This window comes from Vanellus vanellus, assembly GCF_965231255.1.
Source record: "Vanellus vanellus genome assembly, chromosome: 1".
NCBI classification, from domain to species: domain Eukaryota; kingdom Metazoa; phylum Chordata; class Aves; order Charadriiformes; family Charadriidae; genus Vanellus; species Vanellus vanellus.
The window spans coordinates 198,320,680-198,345,227 of record NC_138905.1 but is presented as its reverse complement, the minus strand read 5'-3'; the positions used below and the strand labels follow the sequence as shown (position 1 = coordinate 198,345,227).

The 24,548-nt window shown below is 38.6% G+C and overlaps 2 long non-coding RNA genes across 2 annotated transcripts in view; both read right to left on the bottom strand.

The window, feature by feature from the left end:
- LOC309679793 overlaps nucleotides 1-12,330 on the bottom strand; it is a 29,803-nt gene extending 17,473 nt beyond the window's left edge. The window contains exons 1-2 of the long non-coding RNA XR_014269850.1: nucleotides 12,208-12,330; nucleotides 8,507-8,650 (exon numbers count right to left, since the gene is read on the bottom strand). This is a non-coding gene — a long non-coding RNA (uncharacterized lncRNA). The remainder of the gene's footprint in view (nucleotides 1-8,506; nucleotides 8,651-12,207) is intronic.
- A 3,203-nt stretch (nucleotides 12,331-15,533) lies between these two features.
- LOC309685316 lies at nucleotides 15,534-19,375 on the bottom strand. The gene is made up of 3 exons (XR_014270432.1): nucleotides 19,223-19,375; nucleotides 17,461-17,635; nucleotides 15,534-15,619 (listed from the first exon to the last, which is right to left on the bottom strand). It is a non-coding gene; the product is annotated as an uncharacterized lncRNA (long non-coding RNA).
- Between the last annotated feature and the right edge of the window lie 5,173 nt (nucleotides 19,376-24,548).

The following is a 24,548-nucleotide window of genomic DNA, read 5'->3' as shown; positions in this document are numbered from 1 at the left end:
AACGCCAGTATAGATCAAACCAGCTACTACATAAAGAAATCAGGAAGAAACTAACTTGAAGTTAACATCAACTGAAGCATCAGGATGTATTTACTAGTGAAACAGGAAACTGTATTACAGTTTAAACCAATATGATAACTCCTATGTAAAAATATCAATTAAAGAAAGGAACAGCAACTTGATTTCATTATTGAACTTCTATTCACAATCTCACACTAACTTTTCCTACAGTTTGCATTAACTACTATTAATAGCTCATTAACAACAGGATAGTGATAGAAGATTTTGAAACAACTACAGTTTGGACACTTTAACCTCTTATGTAAGCAATAAAGGCAAATACATACAAAATGAAAATAAGCGTGATTATAAACTCATTTTCTCCATCACTGCAGGTTCTACCTAAATTTTTTTTCTCCTGATTTCCAATCACAGTTTCTTAGAAGTTTGTCTGTTTTTCAAAGAGCTGAAATTGAACATTTTCCCCTTACCATTTTTTTTAAGGGGTTGTTTTAACAAGAACTATCATCACAGATCTTGCTAAAAAGCACCCAAAAAGTGACTACTTACTGATCACCCACAAACAAAGGTGCTAAAAATAGCTTAAGCATTAATTCCATAGTATGTCACCACTATACCGCTTGGTTATCTTACTAGATCATCCTGGTTTAGTTTGAAATCTGTGTTGTCACAGCACATACTAGAAAACACATTACCCCACGGTATTAGTCATTACAAAGACATACAGAAAATTATAATTCGCAAAGAGTCTTCATTTTATTAAGATAGCCAAGGGAAAAAAAAAAATGACAGAGAGCATAAGGATGGGGCTCGCTCCGTATATTTTGTTTGAGTTTTTTTTTTTTTTCTACTGTGTCTGGGAAGGTAAGGAGAATATAATATTGTCTGGGGGTGGGGGATAGTGGGGGAACAGGGAGGAGAGGCTGCCAGCACTGCCAACGCAAGGATGGGGGACTTCGCGGTTTAGTAAGTGGCTGGGTCAGGTAAACAGGGCAGGAATAAATGACTGAAGCAACATGCAGTACATAGAGGGTATGAATGAAAACTCAAAAAGTCAGTAATATAGACAGCACAAAGAACCAGAAATATCGCCTGGGAACTCTTTTCTGGACAGAGAGAATGCAGCTGGTACCAGGATAAAGGAAACTGAGAAATTTAAATAGCGACGTAAACTTTGTGCAGGGACACTTTATGTAGGCAAGGGTACTGGTTCTGTTAGAGAAGGGAATTTCAGTCGATGTACAGCTGTGGGTCTGAGAAGACCTTACTACCCGCAATGACAGAAAGCTGCCTGGCATAAAAGTAAGCCAACAGGTTGCAGAAAGGCAATATACAATTTCTGAACCCCAAAGGCAACATGCTTTTCACCTATGTTCTGAAAGCAGCAGAGCACTCACCATCAGGAAATTGGAACATAGAATTTATTCCCTTTGTTTAATTTACTCTGTTTTGCAGATAACAGGTTGTGAATTTGTGAGTAAAAGAATTGTCGCTTGCCAGATTTACCTTTCAGTTGTCACAGCTTTTGCCTGTGATCATTTTAGTAACACACCCTATTGACAAATATCAATCACTTTCTAAAATAAAAGGTACATTTTGCTTTTCTAAAGCTATTTCATTATATGCTTGAACATATGTACTGCATATACATAACTTGAAATACACTCCACCGTACGCTCACCTGCAAAGTTGCCTCACGCACTTTTTTCCTTTTAAGTAGAAGGTGGGCAGTTGCAATAAACTAAACTCATGGGCGAAGAGGTGTAAACTAACTTCATTTAGATGTGAAGAATTTCCTTGTTAAAGACATTTATTTGCTCATTCCAACAGTATGAAAGCTATTTATTTAGTAATAAAAGTTTTTGGACAGAAACAGACATTTCTGAACTTCTTGTGGATGATTAATGTACAGTTTAAGAGAGCCATTACTTTGTGACAGGCACTATAGAAGCCAAGTGTCAGATAATATATCAGCTTCTGCTCCACTTTAATTCTAATTTAATGATCAGAACCCTTTTATTCTTAATGTCTTGTTTTAAATATTAAACTGCAGAGAGTTCAGCAGGATACATGCTAGCCACCGTAAGAGTGGATCACCTGTCCTGTAGCGTGAATATCATGCAGGCATTAAGCAAAAGGCGTTTTAGTATTAGCCAAAGCCTATTTTTGAACATGAACATTTGCCACAATTCACTGTATATCCATTAAAGGAAGATCTAAGTTTACACTATATATGCGCAAAAGAAAACTGACATAAACAAAGCAATAAAATGACTTCAACTCACGTGGTAAACTTCCCATTGTACTTATCATTTGGTCTGTATTATTGTCCTGAAACGAACGAAACATTTCTTGCCATTTTAAGCGCTTCCATCTATAATTATTTACGCATCTCTCCCCGAGGTACGCAAGGGCAGGAGCGTGCCTCCACGCCAGCACAGGGCACAGCACCCCGCACCAGGGCCCCTTCCCAGCACCAAACCACTCACGCCGCGCTCGAAAGACGCGCCGCCGCGCTCCTAGCAGAAACATTACGGTAACACCCGGGCGCCCCAAACACAACCCCGTTTGTTGGAAGCACAGCCCGAACGCGCAGCAGAAGGCGGCTCGCGGTCTAAACCGCTTACGGCTAACCCGGGCAGCGCCGCCGAGCCCGCCGCCCGGGCGGACGGGAGGGACGCGGAGGGACTCCGCGCGGCGACAAGGGACAAGGGTGTCACCGGCCGCGGGGCGGGGGGGGTGGGGGGGGGGGGAGCGGAGGGCCATGAGCGGGCCCGGCGCGCGGCGCGGCGGACAGCCAATGGGGAGCGGGCGCGCCGCCCGCCCCGCAGGCAGCTGCTGGCGCGGCGGGCCAAAGGTCCGCGCGCCGCCGCGGCCCCGCCAGCTGCGGCCCCGGCTGGCTGCCGGCGGCTGCGGCCGCCCCGGGGCCGGACGGGGAGGGGAGGAACCGCCCGGGTCCTAGTGCCGCCGGGGCCGGGCAGGGGCCTCTCACCTCCCGCCTCGCCGTGCCCCGGCTGTCTCCGCCGGCTGGAGTCACCCAGGCGGCGGCCGGATCATCTCGACGGAGACGGTTTTCTGCCGGCGCTGCCGGCCGGCCCGAGGCAAAGTTGGACTGGAGTAGTGATCTGGCGGAGAGGAACCCGAGGCTACCTGAACGTGTGCTGGGTGACCGGCAGAGCTGTGCCACAGCCCCAGGGCAAAAGGAATAAAGGATTCAACGGGAGAAGGAAAAGGTCAGTACCTTCAGCACCTGACATCAAACCTGACTGTGCTCCTAAGAAACCCTGATTAGATCCTCAGAATTCAGTCCCTTAGAGCTGCGCATCTCCGTCGTGCAGAACAGGACAGGAAAAAACGCTCCGAAACAGGTGGGAAAGTGAGTGCAGGACTGAGACCGTACATGCTGTAGCATACACTAGTACGGCTCCAGGATCTCTCCTGGCAAACAAAGGAAGGATCTTGGCAAGCCAAAGACTCAGAAACAGAGAAAAACGCAGGAAGAACAGCCAGGGTGAGGCAGGTTTTACCCCTGTAGATGTGGAACATACCAGCATGCCCAGTTTCTGTCCTTCTGTTGCTACTTGACGTTCATCACAAGCGAGCACCGCCTCTCAGGAAGGCAGAGATGGTGCCCTCCGCATCTACGCCCCATTCTCTCAAACATGTCAGCCTGGCCAGAGGGGCAATTTCTGATGCATTTTCATTTTGCTACCTCCTTCCTCTCCTTGCCTATGCTTCAGCACCACTTGAAGATCAAACAGTAGTATTTTGTGATATTTTTATACCTTTTATACTCTTTGAGCGAGACATCCTTAAGTGACCCGAGATGACTTGGTCCGGGGTGCTAGAATCAGAAACAGGATTGAAACTGCGACTTTTATTGCCTTCCAGTGTTTCCTATGGCAATTGGGCTCAATATTGTTAATACACACAGTTTTTGCTAATGTATCTACAGTCTTGCAGCCCGAACCAGACAAGGGATGGACAGACAAGCTCCACATTGGTGGAAATAGAGTTAGGTGAGCATCAACAGCTTCGTCCTGAAAAGGGATAGGGACATAGGCAGAAAAACTAGCACACAGTGTACAGTCATGAGTAGGTAAGTGAAAAATTTATGGGAAGACCACTCTTTATATAATATAAACTTATCTGTTCACTTTGCCATAAACTCCTCCACTACATACTATGCATGGTAGAACAGGACCAATTTTTAAAAGCCAAAGTACCCGACTCATGACATGTTCTATCTATTCTATCTCAGCAATCTGTCTTACTCCTATCAAAACCACAGGTCTGTCATCTAGAGAACAAAAATTCTAGAGCTGTATACAAATTTTCAATATATAAATTATGCAGGCTTTGAGTTAATACTCCTATACAGCACATGAAAAGAAAAAAACAACCAACCCAAACATCCTAAATATTTAAAACAATATGTGAACAATTTTACTTCACATACTGTTAAAAACCATTCCTCTCATCTTGCTGCTGTGAGCGCACATTTGTCTCCATATTACAACTACTAAAGAAATGTAGGACTGGAACCCCAGGCCAGTTTTGGACCTGCTTCTTGCAATGTTCCAGTGTAAAGCTTCTGTAATGTAGGTGATAATTTGTGTGGTGCTGTCAATAGGTAAATCTGTTGTCTTTCACACTTTTATTAAACAAGGAAAAGTTGAATTTGTAAGAAAGTCAAAATTCAGGGAGAGCTAAGATAACCAGAGACCAACTGGTCCACTCTAATTAGTGTTTTCACAATATGGAGAGCATTAGATCTGTGCTATCAACTTCCCAAATAAAAGCATTTCTGAATCTCTCTAAATAATTAAAAAAAATTCACAGGTGGCAATGCAAAGCAGATACTTCTATAGTCTCATCAAATAGTCCAGGAATGAATACACTGAAACTGTGCCACCTTATAAAAAAAAAAATAAATCACTGTTTCTCAGTTCCAACTTAGGCTCACGAGACAGATGTAGCCTACAAACTCAGCAAATCAACAGTGTGAAAAAGAGCAATCAGACATGGTAAAACACTGCTTTTTGAAAGAAAGTACATTGAGTAAATAATTGATGGCACACATGTCCAATGTGCACAAAACTTCTCATGGATTCAAACAGGCATGAGCATCTTCCGTATTTTTATATGTAATGGCATCAAGTTTCACTGTGGGCTGCAATATTGAGGCCGTGCCTTTAGGCTGGCACGTTCATTTAACATATGAGTCATTCAGTATGGAAGCAACATAACAGAAACATCCACAAACTAATGAATTGTGAAAGAACTACAACATTTTCCCCCTCAGGCTCCCACCTACTAAAGTGTCACAAATAAAGCTAATATCAAAAAATGATTTAGCAAAAGAGGAATTAAACACTAAATGACAGTCAACTCTTTTATAAGTCAATCGCTTGTTTTAACTGTTTTTATTTGAAACAATACCAGTCAGTAGTCACCTTAGAAAAGATCAACAGAAAAAGGCACTCCAGCCTTGATTTTTATAACTACTGCAACTACAGATAAGATACCTCTACAACATGGAAATTGCAAATGAGATTTTCTTTATGGATATCATCCTTCAGAATTTGAGGGGTTTAAAACTAAGAAGAGCTCACCTTTCTCTTTTTTTTTTTTCACCCTAAAAGCTGGTTTCAAATATAAACAGATCAAATAAATAACCTAACACTTGCCATGCAATGAACCAGAGTGAAAGATTAGCTTGGCAAGAAACAGTTTTGAGCAGCCTAACTTAGAATCATAGAATCGTCTAGGTTGGAAGGGACCTTCAAGATCATCGAGTCCAACCATTAACCTAACACTGCCAAAATCACCACTAAACCATGTCCTGAAGCACCACATCTACCCATCTTTTAAACACCTCCAGGGATGGTGATTCAACTACTTCCTTGGGCAGATTGTTCCAATGCTTGGTAGCCCTTTCTGTGAAGAAATTTTTCCCCATATCCATCCTAAACTTCCTCTGGTGCAACCTGAGGACATTTCCTCTTGTCCTATCACGTGTTACCTACGAGAAGAGACCAACCCCCACCTTGCTACAACCTTCTTTCAGGTAGTTGTAGACAGTGGTAAGGTCTCCCCTCAGCCTCCTTTTCTCCAGGCCAAACAACCCCAGTTCCCTCAGCCGCTCCTCATAAGACTTGTGCTCTAGACCCCTCACCAGCTTCATTGCCTTTCTTTGGACACACTCCAGCACTTCTTTTGTGTCTTTTTTGTACTGAGAGGCTCAAAACTGAACGCAGTACTCACCGGTGCTGAGTACAGCAGGACAATCACTGCCCTAATACTGCTGGCCACACTATTTCTGATACAGGCCAGGATGCTGTTGGCCGCCTTGGCCACCTGGGCACACTGCTGGCTCATATTCAGCCAGCTGTCCACCAACACCCCCAAGTCCTTTTCCACTGGGCAGCTTTCCAGCCACTCTTCCCCAAGCCTGTAGCGCTGCATGGGGTTGTTGTGACCCAAGTGCAGGACCCGGCACTTGGCTTTGTTGAACCTCATACCATTGGTCTTGGCCCATCAATCCAGCCTGTCCAGATCGCTCTGCAGAGGGATCCTACCCTCAAGCAGATCAACACTCCTCATCCCAAGTTACTACGGTAGCCTACAGAATCACAGCAGTTTGAAAAACTACTTATAAATATATCTAAGGAGATATCTAAGCTTATATATCTAGCATGCATACTTGTCTAGTGCAGCTAGAGGAACCTAGTGTGGCCTTAACATTACAGTTGCTGATTTGTGCTTTGTATTTTGGCACTGGAATGAGTGCATAGCACTTTAAGGGCCAGATTTTATCTCCCACCCACCTAGAAAGTAAAAATGAAAAACTGAGTGTTGCAGAAAGGGATATTAAATAGAAGTCACTATTAGTCACTTCTAGACAAATATAATTTCAAAGGAGGAGACTGCATACATTAATCTTTTCAGAAACTGCCTTAAAACAGGTCTAACTTTTGCACTTATATCATGTCTTTAGAGTCTGGCCACAGACCTCTCAGGAGTTCATCTACCAGGCATTCTCTGTACTTCCTCTCCCAGTAGCTTAGTGAGGATACTCTGTTTTAATTAATGCTGCCTTAGGTGGCTGTTAAGTTATGGTGCATATCTATACTGTGCAACTGAATACCGTGCAACTAGACTCTGTCAGCCAGGCTGGTACTCCTCCTCGCCCAGGACACACTACAGTTCTGCTGCTCTCATCAGGTGCCCATAGGAGGTATCTGTATTAGCACAATGGTGCGTCTGAGCTCCTTATCCTTGCTTCTCAGCAGGGCTAAAGCCTCTGACAGGCATGCAGTGGGCCAGATGCTGTTACCACTCTCAGACATTAACCACCATCCCTCTGACCAACATTGCCCATCCGATTAATGCCTAATCTGCTTGTGAATCACCTCCTGAGCCACCACAGCTTTCAGCATGGCATGAGAAAATTCAGAGTTCTTGAGGTCTGTAAAAACCCTAATTTCACTGGAAGTAGCATGCTGCTGGAACAGCTACCTTGTTCATCAGAAGAACACTCAGTCTCTCTGCTGCTCTTTACTACATGATGTATACATACCCAGGACCTCAAAATACCTTTAAGAAGAAGCTTTAAGAACTACCAGCTGTTAGCAGAACAGGTCCACTGCAATACCAACCACCAGTGGGATTCAAAGAGTAGGAAGAAAAAACAAAGGCACAGATTCTTTGTGAATTTTGATATATCAGTATATACATGGATAAGAACATAATTGGTTTTGGTAAAACCAAGAATTTTTGCTTAAGGAATTGTTGGTCTAAGCTAAGACTAAATTAAAAGGAACCACTTCTACTATACTGTAGTTACAGGGAAACTTCCACTGGTGTTTCTACTTGCATTTTCTAATTGTGTACATTATTTAAATAGTGTGAAACTTCCATCAAAAGTAACTTAGCATGCTGCCATTATACTTTTTTTTTAAATCTATACAAGGATGAAAAGTTTCCAGCTATGATTAATTTGTCAATAATTACATCAGTGTTTCATATCTCCTGCAAAGTTGGATGCAATGCCTGTTAGAACAGTTGCAGGTGTAGTGGTGAAATATGCCACCAGAGTTTAGTTATAGCATACTCTTGAGTATACTCAGTGCAAAAAAAGCTGTTTTTTTAAATGACAGTTCAAAAATATTCAGTTCTAAATATTCAGAGAAACAGGCTCACAGTGAGCCATAAATGGCCACTAACTACTTCTCTAAAATAACCCGCTTTTCTAAAAAGATACTTTAACTGGTTTTATATGCAAGAAGTCACTGCTAAGTAAACTAAAGTTGTACACTGTTTCAGAATTTAAAATACTACATGATATAGAACAATCCTCCTACTTTCCACATTTTAGAAGAAATTTCCATTAAACAATAAGACAAATTGTCAGAGAGGTACACAAACACATTTTACTGAGAACTATTACATACTGTTTAATAAATTATATGCAAATTCTTACCAGAATGCCACTGCTTTTGAAGACGCCATATCCATTGTTATCCTCAAGATATCCATTCATACCCATTATTAGTACCTTGCTTGCTCTGCGCTGAAGCTTTGGAATGGATTTCTGACAAGCAACCCGCACCTACCAAAATGGTTCCTAGAAAGCAAATTTACAAGCTGTAAAGCACGGAAAACAAATGACCAATTTGCAAACCACTGCAAGTGCAATGCAAACATATTCAGTATAAAATTCATTCTGTAACGTGCATTATATTATGCTGGACTGTAATATAACCACAGTTATAACATTATACTTTTAAATCACTAGTTCACCTACCGAAAAACTGCAAGAGAAAAGTTCCTCTTATCCTGTTAAATCTCATATAGTTCATGTCATTAAGGGCTCTCATTTGCCTAGAAGTGATTTGTTAGGAAAAAGCAGGATAAAGGAATATTATTCTTAATCATATTTAAGGTCTTCTAAGGACTAATGAAAATTGGAAGTTCCATTATGCTGGACAGTGCATAAACACAGGCCAGTAAAAGGTCCCCGATTATATAAAAGCCAACAGTCTAAACAGATAAGACAGCATGGGGGAAAAGTTCACAAACAGCATGATTGTAGTAAATGTAACAGTAGTTCTATTTTGGGGGTGGCTTTTGCTTGCAAAGAAAATGGAAGGAGATACAGAGTAAGGAGGGCAGACTAGGGGAAAAAAAAGCCTATGAAGTAAGCAGAATTGAAGCAGAAGTAAAGAGGTAGAATGGACGGAGAGTGGAACAAACAGTCAATGAACATAGGACAGAGAACAGCTAATTAAAGCTAGTGTATGTTCTCTGAATGGTCAAAGGTCCCTGGGCTTTTGGCTCTTTCTGTTCCTGCTAGTTACTCTCTGACTAGGTCCTTTCTTTACTGCTCCCAGGCTTAGAGCAGAAGGGTTATACTGATTTTCAGTCTTTTCCCCATCGTGACCCCCTCATCACCTTTTAATAGGGGACCAAGATCTCTCCCTCACCTGTAGCTTTAAAACAGGAATCATCTGAATCTGCTCCACATTATCTTTATAGAATGAGCAAATGCAGATCATCCTTATTTGCAAATGATTCAAGTTCCGATATTCTGACTTCAGCTTTCTTAGTTCTTTCTTCAGTAACACATACTGGACAAGATTCATTTACACTCGCAGAAAAGCGAGACAAGATACTGATCTATAACACAGCAATTGAAAGTTTGGTCAGAATACGTAAAACATTGTGTTCCATACCAAAAACCAGAGTTAAGCTAAGATTCAAGAGGGAGGCAGCTGTTCTATAGGCTTTGGTGCATGCAGCCAGATGGAAATATTCTAACCGTTCACAGTAAACTGCACTTGTTCTACTATTAACTGAATAGAATTAGGCTTGTATTAGAGAGGAAGATCTGTTTTTATTGTCAAAACACTCATTGTTTATATCCTCTGACATAGATGGAGATAAGTCCATGTAAAGGGCAAGTTTGCCCACAAAGGCAAATTGAACCTATGAAACTGAAGTGGTGTAACTTTTTATGGGGCTCTATGGATAAGAGCAAATAAACTAGAATGAAGTCACTTTCTTCTGGTATAAGGTCTCCAATACAAATAGTTTATACAGGCATAGCAACTGCAATATAATTAAAAACAATTTCTGGAATTGGGCCAGCCTTCCTAGGTTGTTTCCTTCTATGCGTAAATAAGCTACCAATATATATGGTTTTATACTGATACAGCTCTATTCACACTATGGGGAATGACGGCCAATACTTTAATTATGCCAGTACAGATAAAGTAGCAAAATGTCTGATAGAGAACTGGGGTGTCTGAGATATAGTCCATTTACCTAGTGCAAGATAGTGGCAATATTCCTAGTGCAGACAAGGCTTTAGAGTACTAATTCTTAACTTAAAAAATAATCCCTCCTGTGTAATTCCCCGAACATCATCAACCTTTGAAATGCTAATGGAATTACTAGAGACAAACCAGACTTTGAATTTCTGCCAGATTCTGTCAGAAGTTCAGCTGACAAGAGTTTTTTGCGTGACATTCAGGTGTCACTATTCTTTTCATAATACTTTTTCTTTTAAAAATAACTTTCTTCAGCAACAACACTGTGATAATTTTGAATCTTGGTAAAAACACTGGTAGAAATAAAGTGTGTGTTTTGGCTTGAAAAATACACATCAAAGCAATTACTCCTCCTCAGCCAGACTACAGCTTTGGAAATTATCTCTGACTTGCCAATGACAATAACAGGCAAGCAGCTATCCAACAAAATCCTTTTAGTTCAGCTGCACAATAGTACTTCCACCACTATCTAACTATACTTTATTTGGTTGGTTGAAACAGCATTTGCAAATTCAGGCTGCACTGTTAAAAAACCCAAACTTTTGGCTTCGAAAGGAACAAACTTTAGTTACTTCCCCAAATATTCCTTAAAGGAGAAAAGAACTAAAAAAAAAAAAAAAAAAAAGTTTTAACTAGTACGTTACCCTTAGGACACTATGAATGCTATCTCCCAGACAACTGAGTTGAGACATCAGAATCACCTGATAAAACAAGAATGTGTTTTCCTCCTTACTTATGACTTGTTTTACAATAGCTTCCAAAACAGACTCAAGATAAATGCACATATGTGGGACAGAAATTCAGTAATTCATTTAAGCTTAAGTTACAATGTGCAAGTCTAGAAAATGTACCAATTATGTTTCTGTAAACTACGAAAACTATATGAAACATGAAGGCATGCTTTTGTCTCTGTATCTCCCTCTCCCCTGAAAAATAAGACCCCTACTCCCAGAAATCTTTGGATAAATAAAATATCTACAGTAGTAACTTGCTTATCAATGGTGAACTCTATGTGTTTCATTAAGAATAAGAACTGTATCGACCATAATCTAGCTAGCACATAGAAAGTACTGATAGGTATATCAGTTATATTTTTTTTTAAAAGTAAACTATTTATTTTTAATAACTTAAACTGGTTCTAATCTTAAGGATGGATCTGTGTTGCAAACTGAGGTACTTAAATTTGGGGGTTTTGCTTGCTAGTTGGTCAATCTCAGTAAGAACAAAAAAATTGAAAATAAAAATGAACAACACAATCCTTGTAATAGTAGCATCCTGTCATAAATAAATGGGAAGAGCATACTAACACAGAAAATCTTGTTGAACAAAGATGACACCTCTACATAGAAAGATTATCTCATTACAAACACTTAACAGTGCACTTTAAGGACCTGCCAGTAAATGTAGTCTATAGTATATAGGAATTGCAATTTCTCAATGCTATGAAATTCTGTAACAAAGTAACTTCATCTAAAATATTTGTTACTTTACAGAAAGCATCCTGAGGGATGCTATACCATAAGTTATTACTTTTAAATTAACTTCAATGCTTATTTTGACACATGCAGAATTTTTTAACAATGGGCTAATTTTTCCAATAGACTCGGGAGAACTGAGATAAAACGTTCTTTTTCCTGTAGATTCCAAAGCTTTTTTTCCCCCCAAACCCCTCAGCCAAGATTCTCTCCAATCCTCAGAGGTCCTGCTTTCTTTATTACTAAGGTGAGATTAATCTTGGAGAGAGAGAGAGATATAGTCTGTTAAATAAAACACGGCTAGGAAATTCACTCCATGTAGCATTTGCCTTTGGCCCCAGGTTGTGCCCCTAGAAGTGTAAGATTCTATTCATTACCCTTTGTTCTGTGAAGGATAGTCAGATAAACAAGGTTGGAAGCTGGGAACATATACAACTGATGTCTCCAGGATTCAATGGTCCAGTAGGAAGTTAGTCCACAGCAAGTTGCAATGAAGAACACTGTCTCTACAAATGGAGGAGAGAAAAAGCAGTAGGAGAAATAGGTTAGACTGCAAAGTAAACACCCGTACCTGGTGTTTAGAAGCAGAAGGCTGTGCCAAGACAGACACTGCTTAAAGAATCATGACCATATTCATCAATGAGCCAGAAAGTAAATTCTGGAAGTAGTCCTTGAAACAACTGGTAGAACTTAGCAAAAAGGTACATCTCCAAACACGGTCTTTAACTAAACCAAAGCAGAGGGCACTTCATCCATCTACAAACTGAAATACTTTGCCCCTTAAGTTAAGAGTGTCTTCAACTGAACCGCTTGCCCTTTTGAAGTATCTGGAGTCCCAAAGCCAGGTCTCTAAATGACTGCTGTATTCACAGTGCCGCATAAAATGAAATTGAAGTCACTGACTATCCCTCTTTGATGTGCTGATTGGAGTCCTCATTTGATACCAGTTACAGTATTTGTATCCTCTAAGATGGTATTTCATAACTTGGACTGTAACCCCAGAAAATGTATCCTTTTCCCGACCCAGAAAATACTCCATAGTTCTTTCCTCCTGCTGTGCTGCAGCCTCTACTATCTTTGGAAGAGACGTGTTACTTCAGACTAACTGTTCTGGCCATTGGGTATTGTTAAACCAGGCAACCAGGAAGCACATACACAACTACCCATTCCACGGTAGGATAATGAAGTTAATCTTCAAGACACTACACAGGCTTCAACACCTCTTCTTGGCGAGCATGTCAGGAATGAGATATCCTCTCTTGGAATACCCTGAAACTCCCATAGCTGGATTGCAGATAAGGCAGAAGAGTCTCCTCCTTCAAAAATGTTACCAACCAGCTCGGTATGACAACACTGAAATGGTGGGATCCAAGAAGAGATTATTTAAGTTGGATGTTGATGATCAGGACAACAAATTTCTGGGCCTGCTCTCAAAAGAATATCATGATGCTGGGAACCAAAACCGGCAGAGTTTGTTAGGTGGTATCCAGTCCTGCTATCGTTTGTGTAGCTTACCTTAGGGCTTAACATCAGCTCTCACAGCCAAGGAGCCCTCTCTCAGACATTCTTGGATCACAAGCCCCAAGAACAAGGTAAGATATATCTCAGAAAGGGAAGAAGCAACTAATTGTGTTCCAAAGAGAAACTGAACAAAGATATTCTATTATACTAATACAGCAATGTATTAAGCACAAAGAGAGGTATGTACACAGCTTATATATTGCTCAGATACCATGATTCTAATTTACAGTGCTAATGGCACGTACATATCTACAGCAATACGGACTGTTTCTTAGAAGATGTCACTTCTCTAAGATTGAATGTGCTATCTGCTATGCGATTTTTTTTTTCATTATCAAGAACATTTAGTAACTGTTGCTCAGATTTTATATAACTTCACAAATACAAGAGGTGCAGAAACGTGCCTCCAATTGTTAGGGATACCTGTGGCAACGGTTACAGAAATTACTTAATATTCTAGGGCAAAAAACATTCTGTATTTTTCATCACCCCTGAAGAATCATGCAACTTACTACAAGCATGTGATATTTCTTCTACTTACTCTAAATTAATTAAAGAACTACTACGAAAACACTTGTATTTTAATATTTTTGTTTAAGCAATTACTTGGCAGGAATAGTTGCTTACTTTCTTAAATCAGATGATCTACTTCAGATGCACCTGTTTCTTTCAACCTCTATATTGCCTACAGAACTGAACATAGAAAACACGAAATATCTCATTGATGTTAATGGTTCGTTGAAGTTAAATATTTTTAAAAAGTAATACATGTATTTCTCTGATTTGTTGTAATCTTCTTTCTTCTTAAAATACTCTGCGTTTTTATTTTTGATCTTAATATCAAAATACTGATCTTTTACAGCATCTTTCTATTTTTGAAGAAGGCAAAAGTCTATAATTGAAATTAGGCAAGTCTTAAAAAAAAAATTCCCCAAAGCTTTAATGTTTTCCTGTTTGAAACATTATCATGCAGAAGAAAAACTTTTTGCTTTTTAAATAGGAAAAATTCTTGGTCTTTTTCTACTAATTACAGAACTATTTTCCACCCCCCTACCTCCCCAAAACAGAGAGTGAAAGAGGACCCTGGGTGATAAACTAGGACAGATTGCAGGACATGACCATAACAGTTCCTGTTCCCATTGTGTGCCCTGTTCCTCTCCAAGTTTCCTGCCTCTGGTGCTGAGGTAGCAGTACCTGCTGCACCACTGTACTTTCCAAAAGGAGAAATAAAAGTAAAGGAGTACCAGTTCTGGGTGGCTTTAAGGCTTTAAGTCACAAACTGCACTGGGCTGCTGCAACATAAACAACTGAGCTACCCTTCCCCTGGAGAAAGTGGGGACCAGCTGGAGCAGGAAACAAACCAAGTTAATCCCATGATCTGAACAGAGCCCCTAACACTCCAGTATAGAAGCTGTTACTTCTAAATTATGCATGCATTACCAAAAGACATCTCTGTCTTTGCAAAATGGAAATTGCAGTAGCTGAACTAGCTACATACTCATAGCTACATGTTGGAAAACAAGATAAAAATGTGGCTGGGAATAGAACTAGACATTCGTGTTCTGTGCCATTAAAGAAGTCCTCTTTAGAAACAGTACTGCTGAAATGTTAGATAACTATATAATGCTCAAACTGTAACTAAAAAATCCTCTCACAAATATAGGCATATCTATTTTAAATGTTAAGTGGAAAATATTTATAGTTTAAGTTGCACCCTTTGCTACTTAATTATCATAATTTAAAACAGAAGAAACCTTTAAGTTCCTCCTCCAAAGAAGTTATTTACCTGAACTGTAGCTTGGGAGTCCCCAGTAGTCAGTCTGTTCTGAGATTCTCATCCCACTGAATGTCAAAGATTTAGTATTTCAAGGATGAGGTTTCAAAATCACTTAGGGATGACTTAACTTTGTCTCACTAAAGATAAACCAACCTTTATTCCCACTCAGGTCATCTCATTGATTTCAGGGAAAACACATTTAGAAAGCAGAGCTGAATACTTTCAGAAATTCTACCCATGAGATAAAAAGGAAAAACAACAAACAGAAACTAATATAAACCATTTGGGAACTTTTCATGCATGACAAATCAAGTAATTTTGTATATTTGTGTGCATTACAAGTCATTGAAATTACTTTTAACTGCTCACTGAAATAATATAATCTCAAATACCTTACCTTCTTACTCTTCAGATACAGGACTCTCTTTATTCTTTAAGGAAAACCCAATTTTGTCCATGTACAGGAGGTTGTGTTAGGAACAATAATAGTTCTGCTGAAAGATTCAGAAGAAAAATACACTTGCTGCTCTCAATATCTATATTATACACATCATAAGCATTATTATTGAATAATACTGAACTTCCTTTATGTTTTACTCTTGTCTCACTTTAGCTTCTGTTGAACTGTGTTCAATAACAGTTTGACTTTGTGTATTGCCAGAAGCCATTCTCACCAACAGAAAAACCTATTATGCTTAAGAATATTGTTCTTTAAATATATTAAAAATAAAGTCATATGCACCAAGCCATCAGTTTTTATAGTTCTGTAGCATTTGAAATTGGTATCCGGTGGACACTATTCATAGCCTCCATAGGGAAAAATAAAACCAGAAAAATTAAGAAGTATCTCCAGAATTAATTCTCTTTTTGTGATGATTTCATTTAAATGCATTTCAACTTTTAGAACTTCACTGAAGCAACAGCCTCATTTTCACTGGTGCTGTCCCTGTTTGGAGTTCCCTACTAACAGCTCAAAAGCTTTTCTTAACTAGTTTCTAATTTTTTATTATCCATTGAGTTTATAAAGCATTATTTAAAACAGTATCTTCACGTTTTCTCTAAGTATAAGGAGACTAATGTAAAGGCTTACACTAAGAAGTACTGTTCTTTCTATGTCACTGAAGTTCTTAAGTATCCCTACTGTACCAGGATTGACATGGGTATAAAGTTAAGCAAGTGAGCCTCTGTTTCTGGACCCAAAAGATATGATAGTATTAAATTTTTAAAATCTAGTACTTTTCATGCTGTAAGATTTTTAGCAAGACAAGTGGTATTGTTAAGGCTTCTCAGATCATATATGCATCTAGAAAGATACAGTTTTATGTATGCAGGTAATCCAGTGATTTAGCAACAAAGCAGACAGGTATTATAAACAGGTTCTAGATTTGTGTGCACCACTGAAAAGGCTGACTAACTCTGATAAGTCTGCCTTTCTGATAAGCAATTTGCTTGGTGGTTGTTTTTTTGGGGTCCCCCCCCCCCCGAGTTATTGCCCGTTTGACTGCTGGTTGAAACATCAAACCCATAGCCAGTGAGAAAACCCCTGCAGTTTGCAATGAAAACACACAAAAAGAAATTCAAGTACCTGTTTAAGTATTCATAATTAATGCTTCTCCTGCTAATACTTCTTATTGAATATACATTGCATACAATTCCCATGCAGAATACGACTATAAACCGACTTATGCTGTGAAGTCATTATTATGTTTTAAAAAGAACTGGATGTCTAGAAAAAATAAACACAATGTACAGTAACCATTCATGTGAAATTAATCCTGATCCAGTGTTACCATGCCAAGATTTATGGATCCATTTTAGAAAAAAACCTCTGACTGGCAGAAAATTCAAAAGCTAATTTTTTTAAATAGAGAATTTGAAGATATTCCAAGTTATGAACACCTAAACGTGACTTCCTTTTTATTTCCCCTGAGTGATTTGAGATTGAGTTTTTGGAATTTACATTCAAACCAGCAACCCTGGCTTAGCAAAATACTGAATTCAGAAAATAAAGAAATTTGTAAGAAAACTCTTAAAGAGAACTTGTAGCAAAGGGGAATTTTGTCATTACAATCATCATAATCTCCATTCTCAACAGAGATAATAAATTATGCCAAAATAATTTTCCAGACAACAATTTCCCTCCATGCATCTCATAAGTATGCATGCCACTGCACATGCCTTTTCATTTCAGGATACTTTACTTGTCAAATGACCAACACAAAGGCTGACTGGCTCTGATATGACACTGCATGTATGCTAATTTAAATGAACTGCCAGCCTACCAAAACCCAAATAAGTATAATTAAAAAAATAACAAAGAAAAAGTACTTACCTGAACTTGACAAAGCACCTCTTAGCTGCATCTGTACTATTTCCCAAATGAAGACTCTTCCTTGCAAATAAGTGAGCTTTCTTCAGATCATTATTCTGTGGCACAGGCTCCTCCAAATGGCAGAATGAATGTATTGCCATTATTGAGAATTTACAGATAATGTGAAGAAATTGAACTGAAAGCAAGAAATACAGCGACTTTATTTTGTGTAAACTTAGGGAATTTATTTAGTTTTCAAGAACTTGTTATTGATCAATAGCATTTAAAAAAAACACACAGAGGATATGTATATGCACTGATTGATAAAGTAAGTATAAGTGACTTTTGCAATTAAACCAGATGGACAGTTCATTGGAGCAGCAATGCCCAGGTAAAGAACTTCCATTTAATGGTACTGTGGAGCATGATTTTAATAACTTTTAGGGCCGCTTCTTTTACAGTGGGCACACTGCAAAGAATTTTTCACCAGGGCATCTATAATGATACATATATTTTTGCAGAACATTCACTTGTAATTTAGAATTATCAAGTAGTTCAAGTTATTCCTTCCACTGTCAATTATTTTGTAACTGCAAATACCAAATGGCATCTGCCATTATTATGCTAATATATCCATCCTCAGAAGATTGCCCGCAAGTTCCTTGCAGCTTTCTCGGATTTTACTTCGGATGCTTATTTGATTACAAGATTAATCACTGCTAAGATAGGTTCTAGAGGAATAAGTTGATGAACATGTATTTTGGTAAAAGTGCCAATTCAAACCGAGATGACCTTCCTGCTGTTTATCCTCATCCTTGTGCCCCAGCCTCAGTTGTGCAGATGTATCTGCTGGTGGGGCCACTCAGTGGACCATATTGAGGGACTAACTTGAGTTAAAAATTGCTGCTTGCTATAGACTCCTCCTGAAGTCAAGATCAATTTTCTGATCCAAGTCACTGCATGACAACACAAATGACTGTGCTAATACAACAGGAGGGAAATTGAGGAAACAAGAGCACATAGCTAATTGCAACTACAAATGTCAGCATTTCAGAAACTACTGTTGTCACTGAAGTGTAAGTTACAAGGTAGATCACTGAAAGCAGTATAGGGTATTCTTGGACTGCTTTAACTTTCATTTCCATCCCTGCATCACAGTTTGCCATCTCCTTAATTGCACTAAAAATCAGTGCTTGTAGGGCCACACCAAAATTGCTTGGGTTACTGAGACAGTTTCCTGTCAGAAGCCATATGTTGTAAATTTAAGAAGGTGGGATGACCTACACACCACACGTGAGTATATCAGTATATATGTGGATGTGTCTCTCTTTTCCACTAACAATAGAAGCAACTTAGATTACTGTTTAGACAATTACAGACATATTAATGCCCTTTACTGTGTCTGCCTCTGCCTAGGTTATGCCTGACCCTTTCTAACTTTTGAATCCACTACCAGATTTCAAACTGTTTTGTCGAAGAGGATTCGAAGAAGATTCAAAAGTCATTTGCAGTTTAATAAGAATGCAGACGTTTCAGATTCCAAGTACTGGGCACGTGGATAAAGATCGACCCACAAACTGCCCAAACTGAAGGAGAGGCTGCAGCATACGCCTATGTTATTAGAAAACAAACACCTACGTAAGTGACACACCTTATAAATACCCCAACTGCACCTGGTACTTCTGATTACCTCTAAGATACAACTACATAGGAAACTAGGTGCTGTTAGAGCTTGTGCTCACAGAACTGCTTGACTATCCATTCAGTATTCAAATCTACTTACGTGGCATTAAAATATGAGTCCTTGGTCTGCAAATTCCAGATCTGCTCCTTGTCTTCAGTTTAAAAGTATGGTACATACAACACGATAGCTTCTGGTGTTCTGGGACAGCATCTCAACCTAACCAGATGCGTTCGTCTTAGCAGGTCAGCCTCTTCAGACTTTAGAACCACTGAATGAATGAATCACATCGAGTCCTCATGACTTAGAGGTCTGTAGCACTTTATTCTAGCATTCAATCTTTTGATTCTCTAATCAAATAATCAGATAATATCTCATCAACATTATTTGAAAAGTATAAAATGTCCACAACACCTTTGTGGTGACGAGTAGCATCGAGAAATCACTCTGCTCCTTCCTTGTGCCTCTTAACTCCTTTTAATTGCTTTCTATACTCCCTAAAAGTCCAGGGGACCTGTCAAGTCCTTCACACATTACTTAATATGTCACCATCCTCCTTTTTCTTTTTAAATAAAAGCATACAAATAGCCAAGTATTTCCTTGAAATACACTGCTAACAATAAGACATGACAACAACTACATTCTGTTACTGTGGTTAATTCCCATATTTAGAAGGGTTAAAATGTTACATAAAAACATTTCTGGTCACATGCGTGTGAAAGTGATTGGCCTTTAACAGCCAGTAATTTTGAGATTTCCTCCCTTATCACCAACATTTTTCTTAAAAGTAAGCAATTAACAATAGTAAATGAGAACAGAGAAAAGATATCAATAGGTACAAATTTTACCCAAACACAGGAAGGAAATCCATATGAATTCCCCATGCATCTTAATGAGAAGGATCATACTACTGTTAATCAAAATACAATTCCCTAAATAACAGTAAAGACTTTTCATCTTAATATTCACTTAACACATATCGTTTATTAAACTTAACCAGTTGTGTCTCAGCATCTACATGTATTCAGAATCTACATAGTGTATATATTCTAACCATGGGGGCTTTTCTTGGGTGTTTTTTGAGGTAGTGGTAGTGTTTGGGTTTGTTTGGTTTTGTTGTTTCTTGGTGGGTTTTGTTTTGGTTTGGTTTTTTGTTTTTTGTTTTTTGGTTTTTTTTTAATATAAGAATGCCCTCTCACATTCTGAGTCCTTGCTTTGGAAAGTTTTTAGGCCCTCAGACCTTTCTTAGGGTGCTAACTTGCACTGATGGCTTTGTTACCATAGTCTCAGTGCTGGCAGTACCTGAAATCGGGAGAGTAAGCTTAAGTCCATTCACACAGCTCAACTGCACATAAAGCATCAAATATTCAGGCACTCTGCTCTGGACTAGTTCCAGAACTGGAACCAAGTCAACTGTATGCTAGGAAGGAATTCCGATACAAGGAATTCAATCTGATATAAAACTGTATACAAGAAATTCAATGCAATACACAAAAATGCATGGGTGTATTTCTCTTAACTCTTTTAAGTCTTAAACTTGGGTCAAATTTGCAACTCCATGCTACAACATGATGCAATAGGTAAAATAATTGCAACAATTTGCTAGGGCTTAGCTTATTCAATTAATACGGTTTGGCTTTTTTATAAATGAAATATCTATTTGCATAACACAAGTGTGATAATCATAAAATCATCCTAGTTGGAACAGACCTCAGAGGTCATCTAGTTCAACCTCCTGCTCAAAGCAGCATTAATATGTGAACACTCATTAATGATACAGGTCGCACTCTTAACCTTGCAGACCACTAATCGCATGTAATCCTTAATCAAATGCACTCAACTGCCTTTGATAGGATTACTTATCTGCAGAAGGGTTTGTGGGACCAGTTACTTGCCATACACTATTTCTAAGCATGACATATTATAGTACTTCCCAGCTACCCCTGTAACCAGTATCACACTTCATTTCACTTTAAACTGCTTTTAAGCAGGTACAGTTTTGAGAGCAGTTTTGGAGATGGGCCTGCTGTACATGAGTAGATTTTGGTATGTGAGAATAGGATGGAGTGAAGTGGAGGGTAATAAACCAGTAAGTGAGGCAGGAAGCACAGAGTTGGGTCCTGCTTTCAGGTGTGTTTCACAGGTTGATCACCTTAGGATAGAGGTCCTGCTCAGAGATACCTATAAAACCAGGGAAATTAAACCTATTGGCACCAACAGTCTTTTAATCATCAATGCCAGTGACTGAACTTCAGCAGAGTAAGTTTGGCAACCTCTGCTTTAGTACTGTGGTTTTATTTTGTTGCTCTAATTTGGCTCTGATAAGGATGTCCATTTTGGATTTGTATTCCAGTTTACACCTTTTCTTTCATGCATGGAGAAGTGATTTAATATGGTACAGCATTGCTAATTAAAAAAAAAAAAAAATCACTGAAAGTATCCAAACATAAAAAGAAAAAAAAAAATTGGAGTGTTTTAGAAAAACATGATTACCCAATAACACAAGCTGAATTACAAAAGAAATTTGCCTTATATTAATTCAGTAACATACCTCTGTTCTGAAGCATGAAATAGAGTAGCAGTTTATATACACTGTATGGTGATATATGAATTGTACCACACTAACTAAATACAAAGTAAAACCCATCTTCTAAATAATTATTTTATTTAAACATTCGTTACCTACTATTGTAAATAACTTCAGATATTAATAAAACTTAATTAAAATTACGTTTATTCCATACAACTGAAAGAGAACATAATATTTTTATTTACTTTGTTCATTTATTATGATTTCATGGTAATTTTTGTTTACTGTGGACACTTTACTGTAAACCAAAAAATCTTCTCGGTAAATGGTAACAAGAGCAACAGGATATGTAGAAAGAAATCAGCTTTAGCAGCTTTGATAACCTCACTCTTAGGCCCATCTGAAGGGCATTTGTAAACACAAATATTTTAAAAAAATACACTGAAAACCTTTTAAATTCTACAGTTCAAGACATTATTTACATGCCTTTCAAAAGCATTCACTAATAGCCACTGGCATATGCTAGGTTGCATGGAGGGCCTGTCCCTATTTGACCTGCTCTACTAGTTCTCAAAGTACTCCAAGATTTTTACTCTTAATTATCCACAGAAAGAGTTAAATTTAGATCTCTCAACAAACTTTCCCACCAGTGTATAAGTGGCAGAAGTTAGGTCACATGATGATGCACATGTATCAGCCACACCATGATGAATGGGACATGGCTGAAAGATGCAGGTAAGAAGCAGCAAGAGAAAGGAATCGAGCAAGCAATTCTAAAGCCAAAAGCCAGAGATCAGACAGATCCAAAACCTGAACGAATATCTTTACCAGCAAAGTCTCCATCTTAGATATCTTTATTTCTATATTTTTTTTCAAGAAACTGAATAATTGATTCTACTAAATATTTAAGTCCCCTTTTAATACCAAAATATACTGCTTCTGTGTTTTAGAAAGTAAAATTTTACTAAAGAATACTTGCTTGCAGCAAAACTAACTGCATTTCCACGTTTATAGAACCTTGTATAGTATTTGGCATTCTAGTTGAGACAGGAAGCTCAATACCTGACTACCAAGTAACAACTCCCTGTCCTGGCACCTTGTCTGAGGGAAGAGTGAACAAATTGCAAGGAGATGCTCTTGTGATATCTTACAAAGACAGATATAGGGCAACTAAGATGATTAAGGGAGTGGAGCATCTCCCTTATGAGGAAAGACTGAAGGAGCTGGGTCTCTTTAGTTTGGAGAAGAGGAGACTGAGGGGTGATCTTATTAGCGTTTATAAATATATAAAGGGGGAATGTCATGAGGATGGAGCCAGGCTCTTCTCAGTAGCAACCAATGATAGGACAAGGGGTAATGGATTCAAGCTGGAACACAAGAGGTTCCACTTAAATTTGAGAAGAAACTTCTCAGTGAGGGTGACAGAGCACTGGAACAGGCTGCCCAGGGAGGTTGTGGAGTCTCCTTCTCTGGAAACATTCAAAACTCGCCTGGACGCCTTCCTGTGCAACCTCATCTAGGCGTTCCTGCTCCGACAGGGGGATTGGACTAGATGATCTTTTGAGGTCCCTTCCAATCCCTAGCATACTGTGATACTGTGATATGCTGCTGCCATATAAAAAGCAGATGGTTGGGTTTGAGTTTTTGACAAGGCAGAAAACTACTTTCCTGACAACTTTAACTAGAAAACAAACCAAAAAAAAAAATAGTTGTGAGTGTCAATTATACCATATTGCATACAGAGAACAACATCAGCATACAGATAACATGACATCAGCCCACCTCAAGAACTTCTGCATTAACACACCACAGTTTACATGAAAATTACCAGTGTGGCTAGTTAGTAACAACTCAGATATAAGAGAGAAGCACTATCAGACTGAAAGGACAATTACAGGGGTTCCCTTCTGTTTTAAAGACAAAGGTAGAAATTATGCTTTGTGTAGAACAATTACTGAATATTATCAGTGCTTTGGAACATATTATCTTTAATTTTAAAGTATAAAGAAAGGTTGAGAGATTGACAGGGAAGAGGACATATAATTAGACGCATTTAACAGGCCTGTAGGTTGCAACACATGAGAATAAGAAGGGTGATGTGTTTACATTAGCAAACAAGAAGGTAGTAATATCTGTTTTCAGCTAGAAGTTGAACTATTGGTATTTTAGGCTCCAGGGAAAAAAAAAAAAGTAATAGATTTATCACCACCATATTCCCCCCTGTGCACTCCCCATATCCCTCGCCAACACAGGACCTAAGAATTCTAGAAAAAGGCTTTACAAACAGTTTGAGGATTTCTCAAAAATATTTATTTCTTTATTTAGAGAAGAATAATGGTCTCCAGGCCCAAAATGTTTGCTTTTTGAGGGTGAAGAACCACATGTATTCTTACAGCAACCAGCATAACAAAACTCAAGCATAATGTGGCCTTTCAGCACCACAACAAAATAAAAACTGATAGATGAAAATATCTATGTCCTACACTTCATAAAGACAAATTATTTTCTTTGATTAACCCTACCTAAGGAATGAATTTGTACCATCAGATTTACTAGCGGTTTCCCAAATACACATTAACACCAAGCCTGATACTATGTTTTCAGACATTAAAAAAATCACCAAAGGATAATTCAAAACCAGGAAAGATTTTGCAAAGGCTTTACATTCACACAGAATTAGGCAATTCAAGAAAGATGAGATGGGACGGGTATTTTTAAACTCTTCAGAATAACCATAAGTCTTTCTTTGCATTTATACAGCACTTATTAGAAAGAGAGGCCAGCAACTGAAGCCTCTGCTTATGCATAGTATCAGTGGCTCTAACAGTCTAGCGTCCTTATACAGGAATTTTTTTTTAATAGGATTATAGAGTACAAAAAAAATCCAAGACTAAATAA